Here is a 24,607-nt window from a genome sequence, read left to right on the forward strand (position 1 = left end):
TTAATGTGGTATGGACACACTGAGCACCTTAAAACATCTACACATGACTGTAAAGAATAAATCAAGGCAACTGGACTTACTGTAGATTTCTTTAAAACGTTTCACTCGTTCTTCCAACGAGCTTTCTCAATTCTGAGTGACTGTACAAGAATTCTCTGGGAATAAATATGTAACTGAATCAACATCTGGTAATTATACCCAGCATGGGGTCAAAGGTGTTGATTCCATTATCCTAATTAGAGTCAGTAGGTGATAATGACCTCCCGGAAAAAGGTGTCAAAACAGCATTGTATGTGGCAGACATTAGATGTCTAACCCCCTCGCCTCTATTCAAGCTTGGCTTCTTCATTTTTATGTAGATGGCCTCCTTCACACCTCGTTTGTACCAATCGGCCTCCTTATCCAAGTCCAGTTGCCTTGATTTATTTTTTACAGATATACCATGACCTGGATAAATGAGAACCTTCACATACATATTGCAACACATTTTGGGGGGGAAAACCCTTAAACTTGTACGAGAATATGAAAAGACAGCAAGAAAACTGGCAGACTATAGAAACCACCTGCGTTTGAATGTCAGATGCCGAAAACAGGGGCTGGTACCATGCAGCATCCGTTTGGACTCCACGGTGAAGGGTCACAGAGCTGAGATGATTCTATAAAAAGTCCAGAAGCAACTACTAAATGAACGGGTACGACAGACCCATTTCACAGTTGAAGCTTAGAAACAAACTATCAGTTAGCTGAAAGAGGACCTGACTTTGCAGCTACCCGCTGAAAGGTGGAGGAAAGTAGCAGATTTCACAGTACATGCACAGCTAGCTCAGCACACTAAGAGCAAGGAGAGGCAGAAGTACAAGTTCTGCATTTTGTTATCCCGAACTGCAAACAGCCATACCAGTGAGGAACTGACATGGAGGCGAAAGGAGGAAACAAGGACAGTGCAAAACAAAAAGAAATGGGTGCAGAATCTTTCAGACCGGGTTCTCACCAAAAGTGAGATGATGTCCTTGCTAAAGGGTTGAATTTCACAATCACACCAAGAACCATACCAATAGTTGATATTATTTCAGCCACTGAAGCCTCAATCCACAGCAACAAAGTACAACAGGGTGAGGCTGAACAACTTCGCCTTAAAGTGTCTGCAGCTATGGCCAGTGCTAAACCACCTCCTTCAAACTTGACTAGAGAAGAAAGGAGGGCGGTTACATCCCTGAAGAAAGACACAAACATCACCATCCTGCCTTCGGATAAAGGAAGATGCACGGTTGTACTTAATACATCTGACTACGATGCCAAGGTGACCCCACTCCTGGATGATAACAACACATATGAGGCCCTAAGACGAGACCCAACCAGTGGCTACAAGAAGAAGGTTATAGAACTACTACAACTAGAAAAGGACAAAATCATTGATCGGGCCACGTATCATCGCCTCTACCCTGTGGAAGCCCCTCCATGTATTTATGGACTTCCTAAGATACATAAGGATGGGACCCCTCTCAGGCCAATTGTCAGCAGCATCAACTCTGTGACCTACAATGTGGCAAAATACTTAGCCAGAATCCTAGCGCCCTTGGTTGGAAACACACATCACATACAGAACTCTCAGGATTTCACCACTAAAATCCAGAACTTGGTATTGGGCACAGAAGAAACAATGGTCTCCTATGATGTTACATCCCTCTTCACCTGCATACCCACTACAGAGGCAATTGAAACAGTCAGGAAACAGTTGCTACTAGACAACACCTTAGGCTGCACAACAGAACTTAGCCCAGACCAAGTGTGTGCCTTACTGGACCTTTGCCTGAGTGCCACCTACTTCAAGTATAAGGACAAGTTCTACAAGCAAAAACATGGATGTGCTATGGGATTACCAGTCTTACCTATTGTAGGGAACCTGTATATGGAGGAAGTAGAAAAGAAAGCCCTGACCACTTTCAAGGGAATTACACCGAGTCATTGGTTCAGATATGTGGATGACACTTGGGTTAAAACTCATAAACAAGAGTTACAGGCTTTCACCGATCACATCAACTCAGTGGATCATAACATCAATTTCAGGAAAGGAAGGAAGGAAGATATGCAGAACAAACAAACTGGCCTTTCTGGACTGTCTTATAACAGTGGAAGAGGGAAGAAAGCTGGGAATAGAGGTCTATCGAAAACCAACGCACACAGACCAGTACCTGCTATTTGATTCCCACCATCCTCTAGACCACAAACTGGGAGTCATCCAGACTCTACACCACCGGGCAGAGAAAATCCCCACCAGCACAGAGGCCAAGACGAAGGAATTCAAACACCTCAGAGGGGCACTTAAAACTTGTGGGTATCTAGTTTGGGCCTTTGTCAAAACAGAAGGAAGGAGAAGAAAGAGCACCAAGACTACCAGTGAGGGCGAGAAGCATGACAGACGCAAGAATATGGTTATCCCATATGTAGCTGGGGTGTCTGAGAAACTCAAAAGGATTTTTAATAAACATCACATCCCTGTCTGCTTTAAACCCAGCAACACACTGAGGCAACAACTGGTTCACCCCAAAGACCCAACGCCTAAACACAAGATGGACAACATTGTGTACGCAGTCCAGTGCAATGAGGAATGCTCAGAACTGTATATCGGCGAAACAAAACAACAACTACATCAGCGTATGGCTCAGCATAGAAGAGCCAAAACCTCTGGTCAAGATTCGGCCGTGTACTTACATCTAAAAGAAACAGGTCACACCTTTGAAGACAGTCAAGTACGTGTTTTGGATAAGGAGGCCGATTGGTACAAACGAGGTGTGAAGGAGGCCATCTACGTTAAAATGGAGAAGCCAAACTTAAATAGAGGCGGGGGGGGGTTAAACATCTATTGTCTGCCACGTACAATGCTGTCTTGACACCTTTTTCTAGGAAGTCTTTATCACCTACTGACTCCAATTAGGATAATGGATTCAACACCTTTGACCCCATGCTGGGTATAATTACCAGATATTGATTCAGTTACATATTTATTCCCAGATAATTCTTGTACAGTCACTCAGAATTGAGAAAGCTCGTTGGAAGAACGAGTGAAACGTTTTCAAGAAATCTACAGTAAGTCCAGTTGCCTTGATTTATTCTTTACAGATATTCCATGACCTGGATAAATGAGAACCTTCACAGACATCTACACATGACCATTCTCTTGACCTAGGACAATACCGGGATTAAACGCTGGAAAGTGTTAGAATTCACACTCTACAATGGAATCCTCTAATTTTAGGACTTCTTCATCTCCAAGGACTAAGGTAGTTATTGCATAAAATTTCTTCATGGCATAGGGACTAACAAAGTTTAGTAGAAGACATTCATAAAGATGACTGACCAAAAGCACCATGATTGATTTTAGTAAGGCCTGGTTCCCTCTCTTATACCCTGTCCAAGGAGATACGGTCTCTTTTCATAGTTTTGATTATCAATGGCATTCATGATCTTTTATGACCACAAATGGTTGCAGTAGACATATGAATTCTACCTTTGAATTTACAAAATGTAAGGCATTGATAGGATGCCATACCACTGCTCTCAAAGTCTATCATGGTGCACAGCAAGACAGCTAGAATGGAGGTCTATCCTATTCAGCAGAGATTGGTCTGGAGACCACGTGGGGAATGCCAGGCCTTCACAAGAGAAAGTCGCATCAGTCCTATTTCCAGGATTATGGTGTGGGGTGGCATAAAGTACGGTAGCCAGATGCCTCTAGTCTTCATTTCAGGTACACTAACAGCTCGGCGGACATTGATTTGGTTATGGAACCAGTGGTACTGCCATTTCCCCACAGTGTCCCAGGAGCCATCTTTCAACAGGACAATGCCAGGCCGCATGTTGTTTGTGCTACTGTGAGCAGCCTGCATGACCTAAATGCACTACCGTGGCTGCAGCATCTCCAAACTTGTCTCCCATCGAGCACATATAGGATACCGTTGGTCGGCAGTTGCAGAGGGAGCTGCCAGCAGCAGATCTTGATGATTTGTGGGCCCAACTGCATTCAGAGTGGCAGGATATTCCTCAGTCAACCTTAGTAACCTCATTGATAGCATGCCAGGGCGTGAAAGTGTGTGTATTGCTGGGGTTTAAATTCAATACTGAAAGAACCAAAATGTTTGCAAATTTTGTTCCCATTTTTTATTATTTGCATATCATTGACATGTCTATCTATCCTGTGACTTCCATAATTCTACAACTTCTTCTCATGGAGTGTAATTTGTAACTCATATGCATACCAGGTCTGACTGTTCTCCACAATGGAAAATAGCTATTGCGCTGTGTGTAAGTATTTCACACTAGGGTCACATTAGGGTCTCCTTAGGTCCTAACCCATGAAGTCTCATTGACCATTCCCATTTCTATCTTCTTCAAAAAAGGAAAAAACATCTGCTCAGATGGGTATTAGGGTTACAAAAATACGATTAACCGCTGCTTGACTGTAACAACCATCAATCCCACCTTCCACCATGTATCACGTTTCTTGTCAAATTATGTTATCCCTGGCCGTTTATGACCCATTCCCCAAGGCCAAGAGTCTTTAGCAATATTTTTGTCCTGCTGTCTGATCCTTTCTGTGGAGCCACGTTCGCTGAGGCATACAATGTGATATTCCTAATCTTGGCCTTGAAAGTAATCCATAACCAGAGCCTGATACCTCTATCCTTCGATCAAACTTTGAGCGAGAGCAACTTTTTTAAAACCTGGACCTAAGGCAACCAGAGAGGTCAACCTACTGCCAAAGGTCTGTAGATCCACAGTGTTAAAAGCACCAATGCCGATCTATCCTAAGACAGTGTGGTTAGTAATTAACCATCTCAAAAAATGCACTCCATGTAATCCATCCATGAAAGGAGTGCTCATAGGAATCCAACTAGGTAGGTCCCACTGGGACATGTTCAGATGCCAAGTGAACAATCCTACCAGAGTGTTTAATCATTGTTAGTGCCTCGTATTCACTGTCTTAATGGGATTAACGTCTCACATGGTTCAGTTCCACCCCTGGCCGAAGTCCAGTCATAGTACTGTATGCTAAACTTGAGGTTATATACAAGCCTTACCTAACGAGGTGTTCTTATAGTTGACCCATTTGAGTCTACACCTATGAATACTAACTCATCCCTTCCACTCACTGGGTCCATACTCTTTGGATGAACTGAGAATCCAACAGCACTGTACTCCCATTTATCCCTACACTCATTGACGTAGATCCACCAGAAGGATCTTAGAACTCTTCTCGTGGTTCTTCTACAATGTGGCTGAGCAGGATAGTTATCATGCATTGCTGTAAGTACTCTCCACGGAGCCTCCGCATCTACCATCGTAGTACTTTTTTCATCATTTTCATTTAGAAAAGTCTTGATCTTTTCCTCATCTCAGAATTAACGAGACACACTTTAGTTCACGAGGACTGGTTTGCATCTTTCTCTCAAAGGAACGAATGTCCTCGGTGAACAGTTCCAGGTATTTGCTAAGAAGCATTTAAACTAGGAAAGGGGGGCAAAAGAGTGATAATCCAGCAGTCCAACTGCCCCCCGGAACAATGCCAGAAGAGGCCAGTAGCACAAAGGTTAAGAAATGACAAGCTCAGAGTCTTGTCTACAAATGCTCGCATATAATGGCATCTGAGAATATAGATGTAGTGGCTGTTACTGAGACGTGGTTCAAGGGGAGTAATGACTGGCATATATCAATACCAGGGTTCTCTCTATACAGGAAAGACAGAGAAGGCAAGAAGGGGGGAGGGGTGGCCCTGTATGTGAAAGATAACATAAAATCTAATTTGATACAAGTTAGCGAGAACAATTTAGAGTCAGTTTGGGTTACCGTGCAGCTTGATAATCATAAGGTAACTCGTGTAGGTGTGATATATAGACCAACTAGCCAAGTCAAAGAATTAGATGATCTACTAGTTGAGGAAATAGCTAAAATGACATTGAAGGGGGAAGTTATCATTATGGGAGACTTCAATCTTCCAGATGTAAACTGGAAAACCAAAATAGCTAGTTCTGCCAGGAGTACAGATATTCTAAATTCCCTACTGGGATTATCTCTACAGCAAGTAGTGGAGGAGCCAACCCGGAAGGAGGCCATTTTAGATTTAGTATTCACAAATGGGAATTTGGTATCTGATATTACTGTAGGGGAAAGCTTGGGATCTAGTGATCACCAGTCAGTGTGGTTTACTATAAGTACAGTGACTGAGTCACACCACACAAAAACAAAAGTTTTAGATTTTAGAAAAACTGACTTTTCTAAAATTAGATTAGTGGTATACAAGTCCCTATCAGACTGGAACAGTTTCATTGGAGTCCAGGAGAAATGGGACTACTTAAAAGTGGCACTATTGAAGGCAACAGAGACCACTGTGGTACTCAGCAGAAGTGGCCAAAATAATTAAAAACAAAAAGATAGCATTTAGGAATTATAAAAAAAAAAAAAACGAGGATGACAGACAAATTTATAAGATTAGGCAGAGAGAGGCCAAATAAGTTATAAGAGCTTCCAAAGCACAGGCAGAAGAGAAATTAGCTTAGTCAGGGAAAAAAGGCGAGAAGGCATTCTTCAGATACATAAATGAAAAAAGGAAACTAAAACAAGGAATTACCAAATTAAAAACAAAAGAAGGAAGGTATATGGAAGAAGATAAAGAACTAGCTGACGGCCTCAATGAATACTTCTGTTCAGTTTTTACAAAGGAAAATGAAAGAGAAGGACCTCAGTTAGGAAAGAAGACTAATGAATCTTTTGATGCATGTGTCTTTACAGAGGAAGAGGTTCTAAGTCAGCTGTCTAAAATTAATACAAATAAGTCACAGGGGCCTGATGGGATACACCCAAAGCTATTAAAAGAGCTCAGCGGTGAACTAGCAAAACCATTAACAGATTTATTTAACCAATCACTGGCAACAGGAGTCGTCCCAGAAGATTGGAAATTAGCAAATGTTGTGCCCATTCACAAGAAAGGTAGTAGGGAGGAATCGGGCAACTATAGGCCAGTAAGCCTGACATCAATAGTGGGGAAATTAATGGAAACCATACTTAAGGAGAGGATTGTGGAACATCTAAAATCCCATGGATTGAAAGATGAAAAACAGCATGGGTTTACTTCAGGGAGATCATGTCAAACTAATCTTATTGATTTTTTTGATTGGGTGACTAAAATAATAGATGGAGGAGGTGCAGTAGACATCGCTTATCTAGACTTTAGTAAGGCTTTTGATACTGTCCCACATATAAAGCTTATCAATAAAGTGCAGTCTTTGGGCTTGGACTCCCATATTGTTGAATGGATTAGGCAGTGGCTGAGGGACAGGCAACAGAGGGTTGTAGTCAATGGAGTATATTCAGACCAAGGTCTTGTTACCAGTGGGGTACCTCAGGAGTCTGTTCTGGGACCCATATTGTTTAATATCTTTATCAGCGAAATTGCAGAAGGCCTCGATGGTAAGGTGTGTCTTTTTGCTGATGACACAAAGATTTGTAACAGGGTTGATGTTCCTGGAGGGATACACCAAATGGAAAAGGATTTAGGAAAACTAGAGGAATGGTCAAAAATATGGCAACTAAAATTTAATGTTGATAAGTGCAAGATAATGGACCTGGGGCGTAAAAACCCAAGAGCAGAATATACAATCAGTGATACAGTCCTAACCTCAGTATCTGAGGAAAGGGATTTAAGGGTCATTATTCCAGAAGACTTAAAGGTAGGCAGACAATGTCATAGAGCAGCAGGAAATTCTAGCAGAATGCTTGGGTGTATAGGGAGAGGCATTACCAGTAGACAGAGGGGGGCGCTCATGCCGCTCTACAGAGCACTAGTGAGACCTCATCTGGAGTATTGTGCGCAGTACTGGAGACCATATCTCCAGAAGGATATTGATACTTTAGAGAGAGTTCAGAGAAGAGCTACTAAACTAGTACATGGATTGCAGGATAAAACTTACCAGGAAAGATTAAAGGACCTTAACATGTATAGCTTGGAAGAAAGACGAGACAGAGGGGATATGAGAGAAACTTTTAGATACATAAAGGGAATCAACAAGGTAAAAGAGGAGAGAATATTTAAAAGAAGAAAAACTGCTACAAGAGGACACAGTTTTAAATTAGAGGGGCAAAGGTTTAAAAGTAATATCAGGAAGTATTACTTTACTGAGAGAGTAGTGGATGCATGGAATAGCCTTCCTGCAGAAGTGGTAGCTGCAAATACAGTGGAGGAGTTTAAGCATGCATGGGATAGGCATAAGGCCATCCTTCATATAAGATAGGGCCGGGGGCTATCCATAGTATTTAGTATATTGGGCAGACTAGATGGGCCAAATGGTTCTTGTAAGGAAATTATGTCTGTATCCACACACGTTCACATATATATATTAATTCAGCCTTATATGCTTGTATTAAGTATACAGAGTTCTTCTTTAAAGGAAATATTTTATACTCTTATGACAACAAGGTCTAGTAACACAAGCTATCATGAAATGGCTGTCTGAAGCTCAAAACCGCATGGCTAAAAAGAGATATGCATGCTTTAGCAAAAGAAGGCCACATTTGTGATAAAGGTACCTGAAGAGAGAATTGCCGAATGCATGACATCATAGCTGCAGAAACATATATATGCATATATACCTTTTACACATATATCTAACATGTGCATTAGACATATATTTTACATTTACTGCAATACGGGTTATATATATATAAGCATCTTGTATATTGACGTTCACCTTTGGTTTAGATAAGTGAAGGACGTTTTATCAGGTAAATGTTGGTACAAAATAAACAAAGATAATTCCGCGAAATATTAGAACAAAGCTAAAGTCGACAAAGATTGTGGTTAGATATCTGAATTCTAAGAACTATAAATGCGTCACATATGTACCTTGTTTCTAGGAAATTATCATGACTTTTTTTGCTTTGGTTGTATAAAGGTGAGATTGATAAATTCGTTACCTGATTGGATTAAGCTTAGAGAGGTATATGGTAATCTTGTGGTTTGTATCTATAAATTGGCTACGATGTCAAAATAAAGGAGCAACCATTTTAAACCTATCAACGTGTATTGGTCTTCAGTGGTTGTCCGGCCGGAGGTTCACCCATAGACAAACCAGGGGCCCTTTCAGTTCTTATCTGCCGACACATTCTATGACTGACATATCAAGGCCAAACTGGGGACTCATTTATTTTCTCGCTCTCACAAGGATGGAATCTATCTGAACAGTATGACAATGCATGTCCATGTATTCTGGATTCTGCATAGATGGAGGACCTAAAAAACATTGATTGGAGGAACCTGACGCAATCATAGGTTCTCAGATTTTTCTGAAATGATTTAAAAAACAAAGGAAGCATAAATTCTTATCAGGAACCACTGGGGGACGGGGAGTTACTGTTGAGCCATTTACATTGCATGGAGATCTTGCTGAAGATCATTTTATATTTGGGCCCGTAATCATGAGAAGAGGGCTGTTGGAGAATCAGGATGAGATCTGATAGTCAGTCATGTTGTATTAGGCAGACATCTTGTGTTCTCATCTCAGAAAGGAGTTTAGTAAAGAGTTATGTGAAGAGATAGTTTGGCTGGAGAAGAATCCTGATGTACTTTGGTTAATAAAATAGAAATTCTTAAGTAATCAATCAAAAGGATCATGAAACTGAAGAAGGTCATTAGCATGTTTATGATCATGTTTGATTCTTGGATAGGTGATAAATGAAGAGGCCCACTTTTGGTTGGCTGCTTGGATAGAAAAATGGAGATTGGTACTAAAATTGGAGTGGATTAATGAAAGGCCCAAAGAATTAATTATTTCTTCATAAAGCGGTCATGATAAAAAAAACTTTTGTCCAATTAGAACTTGTTGTAGGTGTAATTTATGTAGATCACTGATTACGTAGATAAATGATACGTGGGAGTAACATTGAAGCTCATGGGCTGCAGCACACTGCGGAAAACCTGAATTATAAGACTTATTATTCCTTTATTCTCTGGGGTACAAGAAACCGTGTCTGGGGGGGTTTAAGCAGGTACTGTTTTTCCCCTGCTGCTTCACACTTTCATCTCCATGCCATAATCTGCCTGACTTTTATATTTATTTCTCGCTTTCTTGCTGCTCTTGTCTCTGAAAAAACTAGAGTTTTCTCAAAGAAGAAGTTGCTTCAATAAGTTTTATGTTGCTTAGGCCGATTTCCTACAAGGGCGCCATCTACGTCTAGAAGAAAGAACGTTTCATCACAAGCATAGATGAGATTCTTTACTGTAAGAGCAGTGGGTGTGTGGGATACTTCACTGTAAGAGCAGTGGGTGTATGGGATACTTCACTGTAAGAGCAGTGGGTGTATGGGATACTTCACTGTAAGAGCAATGGGTCTATGAGATACTTCACTGTAAGAGCAGTGGGTGTATGGGATACTTCACTGTAAGAGCAGTGGGTGTATGGGATACTTCACTGTAAGAGCAGTGGGTGTATGGGATACTTCACTGTAAGAGCAATGGGTCTATGAGATACTTCACTGTAAGAGCAGTGAGACTATGGTATTCTGTACTGTAAGAGCAGTGAGACTATGGACTCTTTACTGTAAGAGCAGTGAGACTATGGACTCTTTACTGTAAGAGCAGTGAGACTATGGACTCTGTACTGTAAGAGCAGTGAGACTATGGACTCTATACTGTAAGAGCAGTGAGACTATGGACTCTATACTGTAAGAGCAGTGAGACTATGGACTCTATACTGTAAGAGCAGTGAGACTATGGACTCTATACTGTAAGAGCAGTGAGACTATGGACTCTACTGTAAGAGCAGTGAGACTATGGACTCTTTACTATAAGAGCAGTGAGACTATGGACTCTTTACTGTAAGAGCAGTGAGACTATGGACTCTTTACTGTAAGAGCAGTGAGACTATGGACTCTATACTGTAAGAGCAGTGAGACTATGGACTCTATACTGTAAGAGCAGTGAGACTATGGACTCTTTACTGTAAGAGCAGTGAGACTATGGACTCTATACTGTAAGAGCAGTGAGACTATGGAACTCTATACTGTAAGAGCAGTGAGACTATGGACTCTATACTGTAAGAGCAGTGAGACTATGGACTCTTTACGGTAAGAGCAGTAAGACTATGGACTCTGTACTGTAAGAGCATTGAGACTATGGACTCTTTACTGTAAGAGCAGTGAGACTATGGACTCTTTACTGTAAGAGCAGTGAGACTATGGACTCTTTACTGTAAGAGCAGTGAGACTGTGGACTCTTTACTGTAAGAGCAGTGAGACTATGGACTCTATACTGTAAGAGCAGTGAGACTATGGACTCTTTACTGTAAGAGCAGTGAGACTATGGACTCTATACTGTAAGAGCAGTGAGACTATGGACTCTATACTGTAAGAGCAGTGAGACTATGGACTCTTTACTGTAAGAGCAGTGAGACTATGGACTCTATACTGTAAGAGCAGTGAGACTATGGACTCTTTACTGTAAGAGCAGTGAGACTATGGACTCTATACTGTAAGAGCAGTGAGACTATGGACTCAATACTGTAAGAGCAGTGAGACTATGGACTCTATACTGTAAGAGCAGTGAGACTATGGACTCTTTACTGTAAGAGCAGTGAGACTATGGACTCTATACTGTAAGAGCAGTGAGACTATGGACTCTTTACTGTAAGAGCAGTGAGACTATGGACTCTTTACTGTAAGAGCAGTGAGACTATGGACTCAATATTGTAAGAGCAGTGAGACTATGGACTCTGTACTGTAAGAGCAGTGAGACTATGGACTATATACTGTAAGAGCAGTGAGACTATGGACTCTTTACTGTAAGAGCAGTGAGACTATGGACTCTTTACTGTAAGAGCAGTGAGACTATGGACTCTGTACTGTAAGAGCAGTGAGACTATGGAACTCTATACTGTAAGAGCAGTGAGACTATGGACTCTTTACTGTAAGAGCAGTAAGACTATGGGACTCTATACTGTAAGAGCAATGAGACTATGGACTCTTTACTGTAAGAGCAGTGAGACTATGGGACTCTATACTGTAAGAGCAGTGAGACTATGGACTCTATACTGTAAGAGCAGTGAGACTATGGGACTCTATACTGTAAGAGCAGTGAGACTATTGACTCTTTACTGTTAGAGCAGTGAGACTATGGACTCTATACTGTAAGAGCAGTGAGACTATGGACTCTTTACTGTAAGAACAGTGAGACTATGGACTCTATACTGTAAGAGCAGTGAGACTATGGACTCTTTACTGTAAGAGCAGTGAGACTATGGACTCTTTACTGTAAGAGCAGTGAGACTATGGACTCTTTACTGTAAGAGCAGTGAGACTATGGACTCTTTACTGTAAGAGCGGTGAGACTATGGACTCTTTACTGTAAGAGCAGTGAGACTATGGACTCTTTACTGTAAGAGCAGTGAGACTATGGACTCTATACTGTAAGAGCAGTGAGACTATGGACTCTTTACTGTAAGAGCAGTGAGACTATGGACTCTTTACTGTAAGAGCAGTGAGACTATGGACTCTTTACTGTAAGAGCAGTGAGACTATGGACTCTTTACTGTAAGAGCAGTGAGACTATGGACTCTTCACTGTAAGAGCAGTGAGACTATGGACTCTTTACTGTAAGAGCAGTGAGACTATGGACTCTTCACTGTAAGAGCAGTGAGACTATGGACTCTTTACTGTAAGAGCAGTGAGACTATGGACTCTTTTCTGTAAGAGCAGATAGACTATGGACTCTTTACTGTAAGAGCAGTGAGACTATGGACTCTTTACTGTAAGAGCAGTGAGACTATGGACTCTTTACTGTAAGAGCAGTGAGACTATGGACTCTTTACTGTAAGAGCAGTGAGACTATGGACTCTTTACTGTAAGAGCAGTGAGACTATGGACTATTTACTCTAAGAGCAGTGAGACTATGGACTCTATACTGTAAGAGCAGTGAGACTATGGACTCTATACTGTAAGAGCAGTGAGACTATGGACTCTTTACGGTAAGAGCAGTGAGACTCTGGACTCTTTACTGTAAGAGCAGTGAGACTATGGACTCTTTACTGTAAGGGCAGTGAGACTATGGACTCTTTACTGTAAGAGCAGTGAGACTATGGACTCTTTACTGTAAGAGCAGTGAGACTATGGACTCTTTACTGTAAGAGCAGTGAGACTATGGACTCTTTACTGTAAGGGCAGTGAGACTATGGACTCTTTACTGTAAGAGCAGTGAGACTATGGACTCTTTACTGTAAGAGCAGTGAGACTATGGACTCTGTACTGTAAGAGCAGTGAGACTATGGACTCTTTACTGTAAGAGCAGTGAGACTATGGACTCTTTACTGTAAGAGCAGTGAGACTATGGACTCTTTACTGTAAGGGCAGTGAGACTATGGACTCTTTACTGTAAGAGCAGTGAGACTATGGACTCTTTACTGTAAGAGCAGTGAGACTATGGACTCTATACTGTAAGAGCAGTGAGACTATGGACTCTTTACTGTAAGAGCAGTGAGACTATGGACTCTTTACTGTAAGAGCAGTGAGACTATGGACTCTTTACTGTGAGAGCAGTGAGACTATGGACTCTATACTGTAAGAGCAGTGAGACTATGGACTCTTTACTGTAAGAGCAGTGAGACTATGGACTCTTTACTGTAAGAGCAGTGAGACTATGGACTCTTTACGGTAAGAGCAGTGAGACTATGGACTCTTTACTGTAAGAGCAGTGAGACTATGGACTCTATACTGTAAGAGCAGTGAGACTATGGACTCTTTACTGTAAGAGCAGTGAGACTATGGGCTCTTTACTGTAAGAGCAGTGCGACTATGGACTCTTTACTGTAAGAGTGGTCAGAATATGTCCAACTATCCAGGGTGGACACAGGCACCACATCCCTCTCCCTGCCCAGCTGGACTTCTGTGTCCCTTGGTTTGAGGCTGCAGCTTGCATCTGGCTGCTAGGCCTCATTTCCTGACCCATAGAGTGTGCAGGTGCATCCTAGCTCTTAAAGTGCCAGTACACCAATATTTATCTACCAATAGCTGGACGCCTGTGGGTACTTCCTCTGGATCATCACAGCACGGTTATAAATTGGAAATTATATATCTGTGTCTTTTTCCAACTATGCCAATTGTAAGAGATTATGTAGGGGGATGTTAATCTCCTGGGTAGACGTCACTCTGTTGCAGGCACACAATAATGTGGCAGTTCCCGCGGCAGCTTGGTTGTAACTGACCGCAGCCAGTTTTATTATCAGGCAACAGAAAGAAAACAAAGCAAGGGAAAAGGAAAAACCACCGCCGCTGCGGCACTAACCACACATGCTGAGACAGCGCAGGTCACCACATAAACAGTGCAGTCCGTACAACCCGATATACGTAGGTCCGTGTTCTCACAGGCCAGGCCGGCCCTTGTCTGAGAGTCTCATCCTTTACTCCTCCTTCTCATTCCATTTGTTCCTCTTACAGCTGAACTTAAAAACTTGAACTTTCATCACTGATGAAAACTATTCACATAGTTCAAAATTTAGGGTTTATTGGTCCCAATCTGAGTCGGTGTCACAGTCACTGACTGTCACAATGTCTGACTGTCACAATGTCGGCGTCACAATGTCGGCGTCACTCAGCCGTCCTGTGTAACGAGGCTCCTCTTTCTTTTAGATCCAAACCAGCCTTCTGGGCCCATCTGGATGAGATCCTCCAGTGTAGAAATATAAAGTGATTGCATACTTTTGATTTATTCTGTTTTGGGCAGATAAACCTTCGTTCACACTGGATTGAGATCTACTTGTCAGTAGGACCATCCTGGGGTGTATATATATCATTTATTGATCAACTTTTATTAAAGCAGTTCTCTGGGCTTTTAATATTGATGACCTATCCTGCTCGCTGCTGCTATAGACATGAAGAGATACGGGAGGTGGCACTTGTGTAACATAGTGATGAGCGGGAGGTACCATATTCGATTTCGTGATATTTCGCGAATATTCGAAAGAATATTCGCATTATTTTCGTCTAAATCGAATATTCGTTATTATTTTATTTTTCGCGAATAATATGCGAATAAATTTTTCGTACGATTTTTTTTCCTGTATAAGGCAACGTTCCTATGACTATGGCTAGGCTAATATGTGTATTTTACGAAATTTCTTAATACTGCTCTAACTTCGTCTTTTAGAATATTCGTAATATTCTAAAAGACGGAGTTAGAGCAATATTACGAATATTCTAAAAGACGAAGTTAGAGCAGTATTAAGAAATTTCGTATAATACACATAGATTGTAATTTAGCTAATATAGTGCTATAATCCTTTTTTTTTTCTTATCTAATTTTTTTGGCCTCTTCTGAACTTCAGTTTTTGGAAAATATGTACACTATTAAAAAAATTACTTTAGCAGTATATTAGCTAAATTACAATCTATGTGTATTTTACGAAATTTCTTAATACTGCTCTAACTTCGTCTTTTAGAATATTCGCAATATTGCTCTAACTCCGTCTTTTAGAATATTACGAATATGCCGTATTTTTCGAATATAGTGCTATATTCTTGATTTTCGTATATACTGTAGCACTATTTTCGAAAAATTTCGAGTCATTTCATCAGTCAAGTATTACTATGCTTATTGCTAATGCTTAAAGCTTGTGTGCGGATCGCATGTTGTAAAGACGTTTTTTTTTCCGCAAAGGCAAAGGCTAGGTTATGTTCCATGACAAGCAACCGTGCCGAGAATTCACTTGACATGTAAAAAGTGTTCAGTTACTTATATAATTTTGACTCTTTCTTATATTGTATGCGAAAATTCGCTACCATTAAATTCCTAAAAAAATTCTGTTCGTGTAATGGTTAGCTGGCTCATCCAAACTACTGTTAGCTGCTTTTGCTTACAGCTTGTGTGCGATTTATAATATGTGAGTTGTTCTAAATGCATTGGGCCTAATAAATTATATTTCTATTATTTTATTAGCTTAAAAGGAAACAAAATTTCGTTTTAACGAATATAGAGGCAAATATTCTTATTCTTCGCGAATTCTCGAAGTTGCGATATTCGCAATAAAAATTCGCAATTCGAATATTCGCGCTCAACACTAGTGTAACACCCCAGAGTGGTGTTACTACACTCCTCTACCCCGCTACTCTCTGTTAAGAGCTTGTATATTGTCATCTGATGTAATTTATATTATGTCTTCACAAATGTGCATAAACCATGTTAAACACAATTGTTCCTGTAATTCTCCTGGTTACCTGCAGGTGGCAGCATCATTGGTAGAGATAGTTTTAATGTTATGGCAGTTCAGAGTGGAACAATCCTGTTCTAGTCTGCCCCCCTGCTGAAGAGAAGTGGAGGAGTCCATCTTCCTGCAGCAAGGGAGGGGAAACCCAGTTAGAACCAGATTTTTTTACCCCCTGCATAGGGAAGACAGCAAGGACCAAGTCTCGGTCTGAGACTTAGTCATATTCCCAGCCTGAGCACCCTCAGCCTCAGCTGGATGAAGAAGCTGAAACCTACAGACAACCTCCAGAGTTCCAGGAAGAAAGCATCCCCTGAGAATCCATCTGAGACATAAGTCCAGAGACCTAGGAGAAGCCATTCCTCAACTAGTCTGTCCCCATACAGCAGAAGTGATAGAAAAGTGAAGAAGATTAATTCCTGTCGCAATTACAGAGCTACTGAGCAGACGACTTATCCTGCAAGATCCAAGTTTAAAGCAGAAGCATTCGTTTTCTGCCAATCATTGCTAAAACCTGCTGGGACCAAGAGACCAAAGCTGTATACTGCTTGGATACAAGTTATCTTCAGTAAAGAAACGTTTGAACTTCATCTAAAGGTCTGGACATCATTACTCGGAGTCTGGCTGTACCCAGGTAGGAGACACCGTGACACAATTATCACCGCCCTATAGAGACATTATAGGCCATTACACCACTCTGGCATTCCTAATCTGGGACGTGCGTTATAACACCTTGAAAGGGCCCTGGGGTAGTACCCTGCGCACGCTGCAATTGGCGTCACGACAAATACAGACCTTTAACAACCCTCAGTCCTGGCTACTGCACTACTTACTGCTGGAGAGTGTGAATCTGCATCAGTTGCAGAACTGTGGCAAAACATGGGTTAATCGGCCATCTCGGATCTGGGCATTGTGTGTTGAGAGGAAGACATCCACCCAGCATAGGGAACCAAACAGCCCGCCTTCACAGAGGAACCATTCTTGCAGCAGATGGAACTAAAGTGCTCAGTATAAGTTCCCAGGAGGACAAAGAAATCGACTGCACCCTTACAGGAAGTGAAGCAGTAGCCATCTTGGAAAACGGAAAATGCAGTTCCTTCTTCCCTGGATTCTGAGAAGCAACGTCCAGAGGTGTGAGTGAGTACTGCTGGGGAAAATAACCTTGCTAAAGACTGTTAGGGGCTATAATCTGCCTGCCAGAGCTTCATACTCCCCAAAATTGAGCAGTTGCAGCGAGTCCTAAAGGAGCCACTCACCAATTCTGCTGCCGTCGCCCATAGCAACGTGTACTTAAATTGCATTTTAGCTTGCATTGACTCCTCTAGTCTGGTACAGGGTATGAAAAGCCATGTCTGACAGCAAAGATAACGCCCACTCGGACCTCAGTGATCCACCAGCAGCAGCTGCAGCCATCTGCATCATGCTTCTTACTATGCCGTACTACTTTGGAGCACCTTGGCTCCCGCATTATTCAGGAGACCCCCATTCACTCAGGGAATTCCGTGATAAAATGTAGGCTACCCTACACCACTCTGGCACAAGTCCTGTAAAGATGGAAGGTGGACCCTCAGTGTCACCTTCTCTGACACTGAATAGTCCTCTTATTTCACATCATTGTCCCGATAAGACTGGGATGGGATCTGCCAAGGAAATCGTATTTTTCAGTTGATTGAACGCAGATAGGTTGTGCTTCACAGTTTTACAGATGGTACATCCCTGACCACTTTTGCCACAAGACGTAGGAATGAAACCCAACTGCAACATTGTGCCATGTCCGGAAAAACCACAGCGCCCTCTTACATCAGAATTGAGCTCCCTTATATCGGGACATTCTTAAGAAAACCACCAGTAACTGACAATCCCTATAAAAGTAAACTGATAGTAGAGGATGGATCAATATCTGAGGGTTCCTCTACATCTGGTTGCTCCATACCCCACTGAAGGAGAATCAGACTTTGCCTGGTTTGGCCGTCATGTCTCTGGTCAGCCATGTTCCTTTATATCTTCTGAACAAACCCAATGCCAATCCTCATATTTTGTAATCCATGTTTAATAACCATATTGGTATGATTCTCCGTATGCAATCTTTGTTCTCCATATCTCTTTTTGGGATGAAAGCCAGGAAGAGAAGCATTGAGCCCAGTTAGGCGCCAGACTCAACCCGGATGGAAGTAATCATGATGTATGGTAGCAGACAGGTACATACATTATCGACAGATTAATGACTTGATTATGGCAGTTCCTACCACAGGTGCACCGTAGGATGAAAGAAACTGTTTGTTCACTATCAGATGGTTATCATTTAAGTCTTTGTACCAAAAACAGAATAACCTGCTTAAATTAGAGAGGTTTAAGTCTTTGCCGCAGTTCAGCGCCATGAAGTCGGTTCTCACTGCCGTTAAGCTATCCAAACCCTGCTCGGCTTTGTGTCTTACTAAGTATACAAACATCCACCACCATAGCCAGGCCCGACCAGCCAACACGCACTTCTCGGGATCCATTCTATCGTGACTCTCAATGCTTGAGGTGGGGCAAGTAAACCGGTAATAACTATAGCTGTGACATGATATGGAGAAGGGGAACCAGTCGAAAACCTAAAATACAGAGGTTATATATTAACTGGGAGCCGACATGAGATGTGATAACAAGGGGAGCTGACCCTAAATGAGGAAAGTCAATAGATACTGTACGAGAAAGATGACCTGCTGTAGGATGTGATCGATACGATGGAGAGAGGTTCGAAGCAAATCATGTCCATCTATTCACCTGTGTACCAGATCTGTTCTATGGGTACATTGTGTGCTTTGCTCGTCTCCTGTATTGTACAGAGGTCCATATGAGAATCTTAATTATTCCTCTACCTGTCTGTTCTTACCAAAACTGGAAAATTCAAGTGAAGTTTCTACAACATCGTTTCTCTTCCCATGTAAATAACTGCATGAGAACAGATGTGTCCTAGTGGAAGATGCACAGACTAGAAGAGGATGGAAGGAGCACTACTGATTGCAAAGTTTTCCAAGACAGGATTTTTTTTTAGCAATTTTCATTTGCCACTAATCCCAAGGGAAATATAGCAAACAATGTCCCCTGACTTAAGCCTGGTGGAGGCCAATCATCCCTCCACAGACCACTACCTTCAGCAAGGAAATTGCCTGAACCTGATGTTTTCTGTCTAGAACGTTGCACTGATATTTCTGGTGTCGGTGATTTGTGAAGAGCAATGACGGCATTTCAGTCTTCTGTAGGTGCCCATGGTCTGGAGGACCACCACGTGTCACCTTCTCATATGTCTCTATGACGTATGAGGATTGAAGTCAGTCAGGTGCTAAATGAAGCTATGTGTGATTCTCATGATTAGTATAAGCTACTATGCCAGGTGCAGAGGTCCCGTCATGTGAAAGAGTCTGAGCTTTCAAGGCTGTATGTGAGCAAACACTGAGGTGGGAGCGAAATACTGGAGCCCGATAAACTTGATATCTCTCATTGACCTTGCATTCAGTGAGGAACATCCAGTACTGCCTTCATTCCATGATCGACCTTCCTGTAACTCATAGGCTCATACATATAAACACTGCCTGGTATCTGCTCTGATATCACTCTTAGGGCTCATTACCTATTTTTTTGTCCGCCTCTGATCTGCATTTTTTTGCGGGTCGGATGCAGACCCAACTCACTTTAATGGGGCCTCAAAAGATGCGGACAACAAACCCATGTGGTGTCCACATCCATATGTCCGTTCCGTGGCCCCTCAAAAAATAGAACATGTCCTATTCTTGTCTGTTTTACAGCTCTATAGAAGGTAGAACGTTCCGTTCCACAAAATGCAGAATCCACATTGCCAGTATCCATGTTTTGCCTTAGGTTTCATTCACACGACTGTATGTATTTGGCCACCTGACTGCCGGACAGAAGAGTTTAATAACTAAGCAATTACAATAAAAGTCATCCAAGTGTATGATAATGAAAGACTGACCACTAAAGTGAATCTGCCACCAAAGACCCACGACCAACCTAGTGTGTCTGCAGCTTTGATGGGCTGGTGGCAATCATTTCTGAATTCTGATTAGAAGCATTCAACATAATGGGATTGCCCTATGTGCCATACTAGAATGTGCCTTTTAATTTAAAGATTCTCTAAGCGTATGCCACCTCATGGGCATAAACTATTGACCCCACCAGGAGCAGAAAAGTGCCAGGAATGATAGAGTGCTGCGCATGGGAGGGGGGCGCCATTCTGCTCTACATCCAGTTGTGTTGCACATGTGAGCTCACACTCCTTTATAACATCATGGCTTATCTGAATCCTTTGTGTAATATCAGAAGGTGACTGTGAGCTCACAATCCATATGACATCATCGTTTATCTGTATCCTGCCTGTAGTATCAGAAGATGACTGTGACCTCACTCTCCATATGACATCATAGCTTATCTGTATCCCGCCTGTAGTATCAGAAGATGACTGTGACCTCACAATCCATATGACATCATGGCTTATCTGCATCCCGCTTGTAGTATCAGAAGATGACTGTGATGTCGCTCTCCATATGACATCATGGCTTATCTGTATCCCGCCTGTAGTATCAGAAGATGACTGTGACCTCACACTCCATATGACATCATGGCTTATCTGTATCCCGCCTGTAGTATCAGAAGATGACTGTGACCTCACTCTCCATATGACATCATGGCTTATCTGTATCCCGCCTGTAGTATCAGAAGATAACTGTGACCTCGCTCTCCATATGACATCATGGCTTATCTGTATCCCGCCTGTAGTATCAGAAGATGACTGTGACCTCGCTCTCCATATGACGTCATGGCTTATCTGCATCCTGCCTGTAGTATCAGAAGATGACTGTGACCTCACACCCCATATGACATCATGGCTTATCTGTATCCCGCCTGTAGTATCAGAAGATGACTGTGACCTCACTCTCCATATGACATCATAGCTTATCTGTATCCCGCCTGTAGTATCAGAAGATGACTGTGACCTCACAATCCATATGACATCATGGCTTATCTGCATGCTGCATTTAGTATCAGAAGATGGCTGTGACCTCACTCTCCATATGACATCATGGCTTATCTGTATCCCGCCTGTAGTATCAGAAGATGACTGTGACCTCGCTCTCCATATGACGTCATGGCTTATCTGCATCCCGCCTGTAGTATCAGAAGATGACTGTGACCTCACTCTCCATATGACATCATGGCTTATCTGTATCCCGCCTGTAGTATCAGAAGATAACTGTGACCTCGCTCTCCATATGACATCATGGCTTATCTGTATCCCGCCTGTAGTATCAGACGATGACTGTGACCTCACACTCCATATGACATCATGGCTTATCTGTATCCCGCCTGTAGTATCAGAAGATGACTGTGACCTCACTCTCCATATGACATCATAGCTTATCTGCATGCTGCATTTAGTATCAGAAGATGACTGTGACCTCACAATCCAAATGACATCATGGCTTATCTGCATCCCGCTTGTAGTATCAGAAGATGACTGTGATGTCGCTCTCCATATGACATCATGGCTTATCTGTATCCCGCCTGTAGTATCAGAAGATGACTGTGACCTCACACTTCATATGACATCATGGCTTATCTGTATCCCGCCTGTAGTATCAGAAGATGACTGTGACCTCACTCTCCATATGACGTCATGGCTTATCTGTATCCTGCCTGTAATATCAGAAGATGACTGTGACATCACACTCCATATGACATCATGGCTTATCTGTATCCTGCCTGTAGTATCAGAAAATGACTGTGACCTCACACTCCATATGACATCATGGCTTATCTGTATCCCGCCTGTAGTATCAGAAGATGACTGTGACCTCACACTCCATATGACATCATGGCTTATCTGCATCCCGCTTGTAGTATCAGAAGATGACTGTGACCTCACTCTCCATATGACATCATGGCTTATCTGTATCCCGCCTGTAGTATCATAAGATGACTGTGACCTCGCTCTCCATATGACGTCATGGCTTATCTGCATCCCGCCTGTAGTATCAGAAGATGACTGTGACCTCACTCTCCATATGACGTCATGGCTTATCTGCATCCCGCCTGTAGTATCAGAAGATGACTGTGACCTCACTCTCCATATGACATCATGGCTTATCTGTATCCTGCCTGTAGTATCAGAAGATGACTGTGACCTCACACTCCATATGACATCATGGCTTATCTGCATCCTGCCTGTAGTATCAGAAGATGACTGTGACCTCACACCCCATATGACATCATGGCTTATCTGTATCCCGCTTGTAGTATCAGAAGATGACTGTGACCTCACTCTCCATATGACATCATGGCTTATCTGTATCCCGCTTGTAGTATCAGAAGATGACTGTGACCTCACTCTCCATATGAAATCATGGCTTATCTGCATCCTGCCTGTAGTATCAGAAGATGACTGTGACCTCACACCCCATATGACATCATGGCTTATCTGCATCCTGCCTGTAGTATCAGAAGATGGCTGTGACCTCACAATCCATATGACATCATGGCTTATCTGTATCCCGCTTGTAGTATCAGAAGATGACTGTGACCTCACTCTCCATATGACATCATGGCTTATCTGCATCCTGCCTGTAGTATCAGAAGATGACTGTGATCTCACACCCCATATGACATCATGGCTTATCTGTATCCCGCTTGTAGTATCAGAAGATGGCTGTGACCTCACAATCCATATGACATCATGGCTTATCTGTATCCCGCTTGTAGTATCAGAAGATGACTGTGACCTCACTCTCCATATGACATCATGGCTTATCTGCATCCTGCCTGTAGTATCAGAAGATGACTGTGACCTCACAATCCATATGACATCATGGCTTATCTGTATCCTGCCTGTAGTATCAGAAGATGGCTGTGACCTCACACTCCATATGACATCATGGCTTATCTGCATCCTGCCTGTAGTATCAGAAGATGACTGTGACCTCACTCTCCATATGACATCATGGCTTATCTGCATCCTGCCTGTAGTATCAGAAGATGACTGTGACCTCACAATCCATATGACATCATAGCTTATCTGTATCCCGCCTGTAGTATCAGAAGATGACTGTGACCTCGCTCTCCATATGACGTCATGGCTTATCTGCATCCCGCCTGTAGTATCAGAAGATGACTGTGACCTCACAATCCATATGACATCATGGCTTATCTGCATCCTGCCTGTAGTATCAGAAGATGACTGTGACCTCACAATCCATATGACATCATGGCTTATCTGCATCCTGCCTGTAGTATCAGAAGATGACTGTGAGCTTACTCTCCATATGACATCATGGCTTATCTGCATCCTGCCTGTAGTATCAGAAGATGACTGTGACCTCACAATCCATATGACATCATGGCTTATCTGCATCCTGCCTGTAGTATCAGAAGATGACTGTGACCTCACACCCCATATGACATCATGGCTTATCTGTATCCCGCCTGTAGTATCAGAAGATGACTGTGACCTCACAATCCATATGACATCATGGCTTATCTGTATCCTGCCTGTAGTATCAGAAGATGACTGTGACCTCACACTCCATATGACATCATGGCTTATCTGTATCCTGCCTGTAGTATCAGACGATGACTGTGACTTCGCTCTCCATCAGACATCATGGCTTATCTGTATCCTGCCTGTAGTATCAGAAGGTGACTGTGACCTCACACCCCATATGACATCATGGCTTATCCTCACACTACTTGTAGCGTCAGAAGATGACTGTGACCTCACACCCCATATGACATCATGGCTTATCTGTATCCTGCCTGTAGTATCAGAAGGTGACTGTGACCTCACAATCCATATGACATCATGGCTTATCTGTATCCTGCCTGTAGTTTCAGAAGATGGCTGTGACCTCACAATCCATATGACATCATGGCTTATCTGTATCCTGCCTGTAGTATCAGAAGGTGACTGTGACCTCACACCCCATATGACATCATGGCTTATCCTCACACTACTTGTAGCGTCAGAAGATGACTGTGACCTCACACCCCATATGACATCATGGCTTATCTGTATCCTGCCTGTAGTATCAGAAGGTGACTGTGACCTCACAATCCATATGACATCATGGCTTATCTGTATCCTGCCTGTAGTTTCAGAAGATGGCTGTGAGCTCACAATCCATATGACATCATGGCTTATCTGTATCCTGCCTGTAGTATCAGAAGGTGACTGTGATCTCACTCTCCATATGACATCATGGCTTATCTGCATCCCGCTTGTAGTATCAGAAGATAAATGTGACCTCACAATCCATATGACATCATGGCTTATCTGTATCCTGCCTGTAGTATCAGAAGGTGACTGTGATCTCACTCTC

General features: G+C 42.4%; 1 pseudogene; it reads left to right on the plus strand.

The window, feature by feature from the left end:
* The first annotated feature begins 442 nt into the window (after positions 1–442).
* On the plus strand, positions 443–3,280 carry LOC120991103 (annotated as a pseudogene).
* The last annotated feature ends 21,327 nt before the right edge of the window (positions 3,281–24,607 follow it).

The sequence above is a fragment of the Bufo bufo genome, chromosome 2 (genome assembly GCF_905171765.1).
Source record: "Bufo bufo chromosome 2, aBufBuf1.1, whole genome shotgun sequence".
NCBI lineage: Eukaryota > Metazoa > Chordata > Amphibia > Anura > Bufonidae > Bufo > Bufo bufo.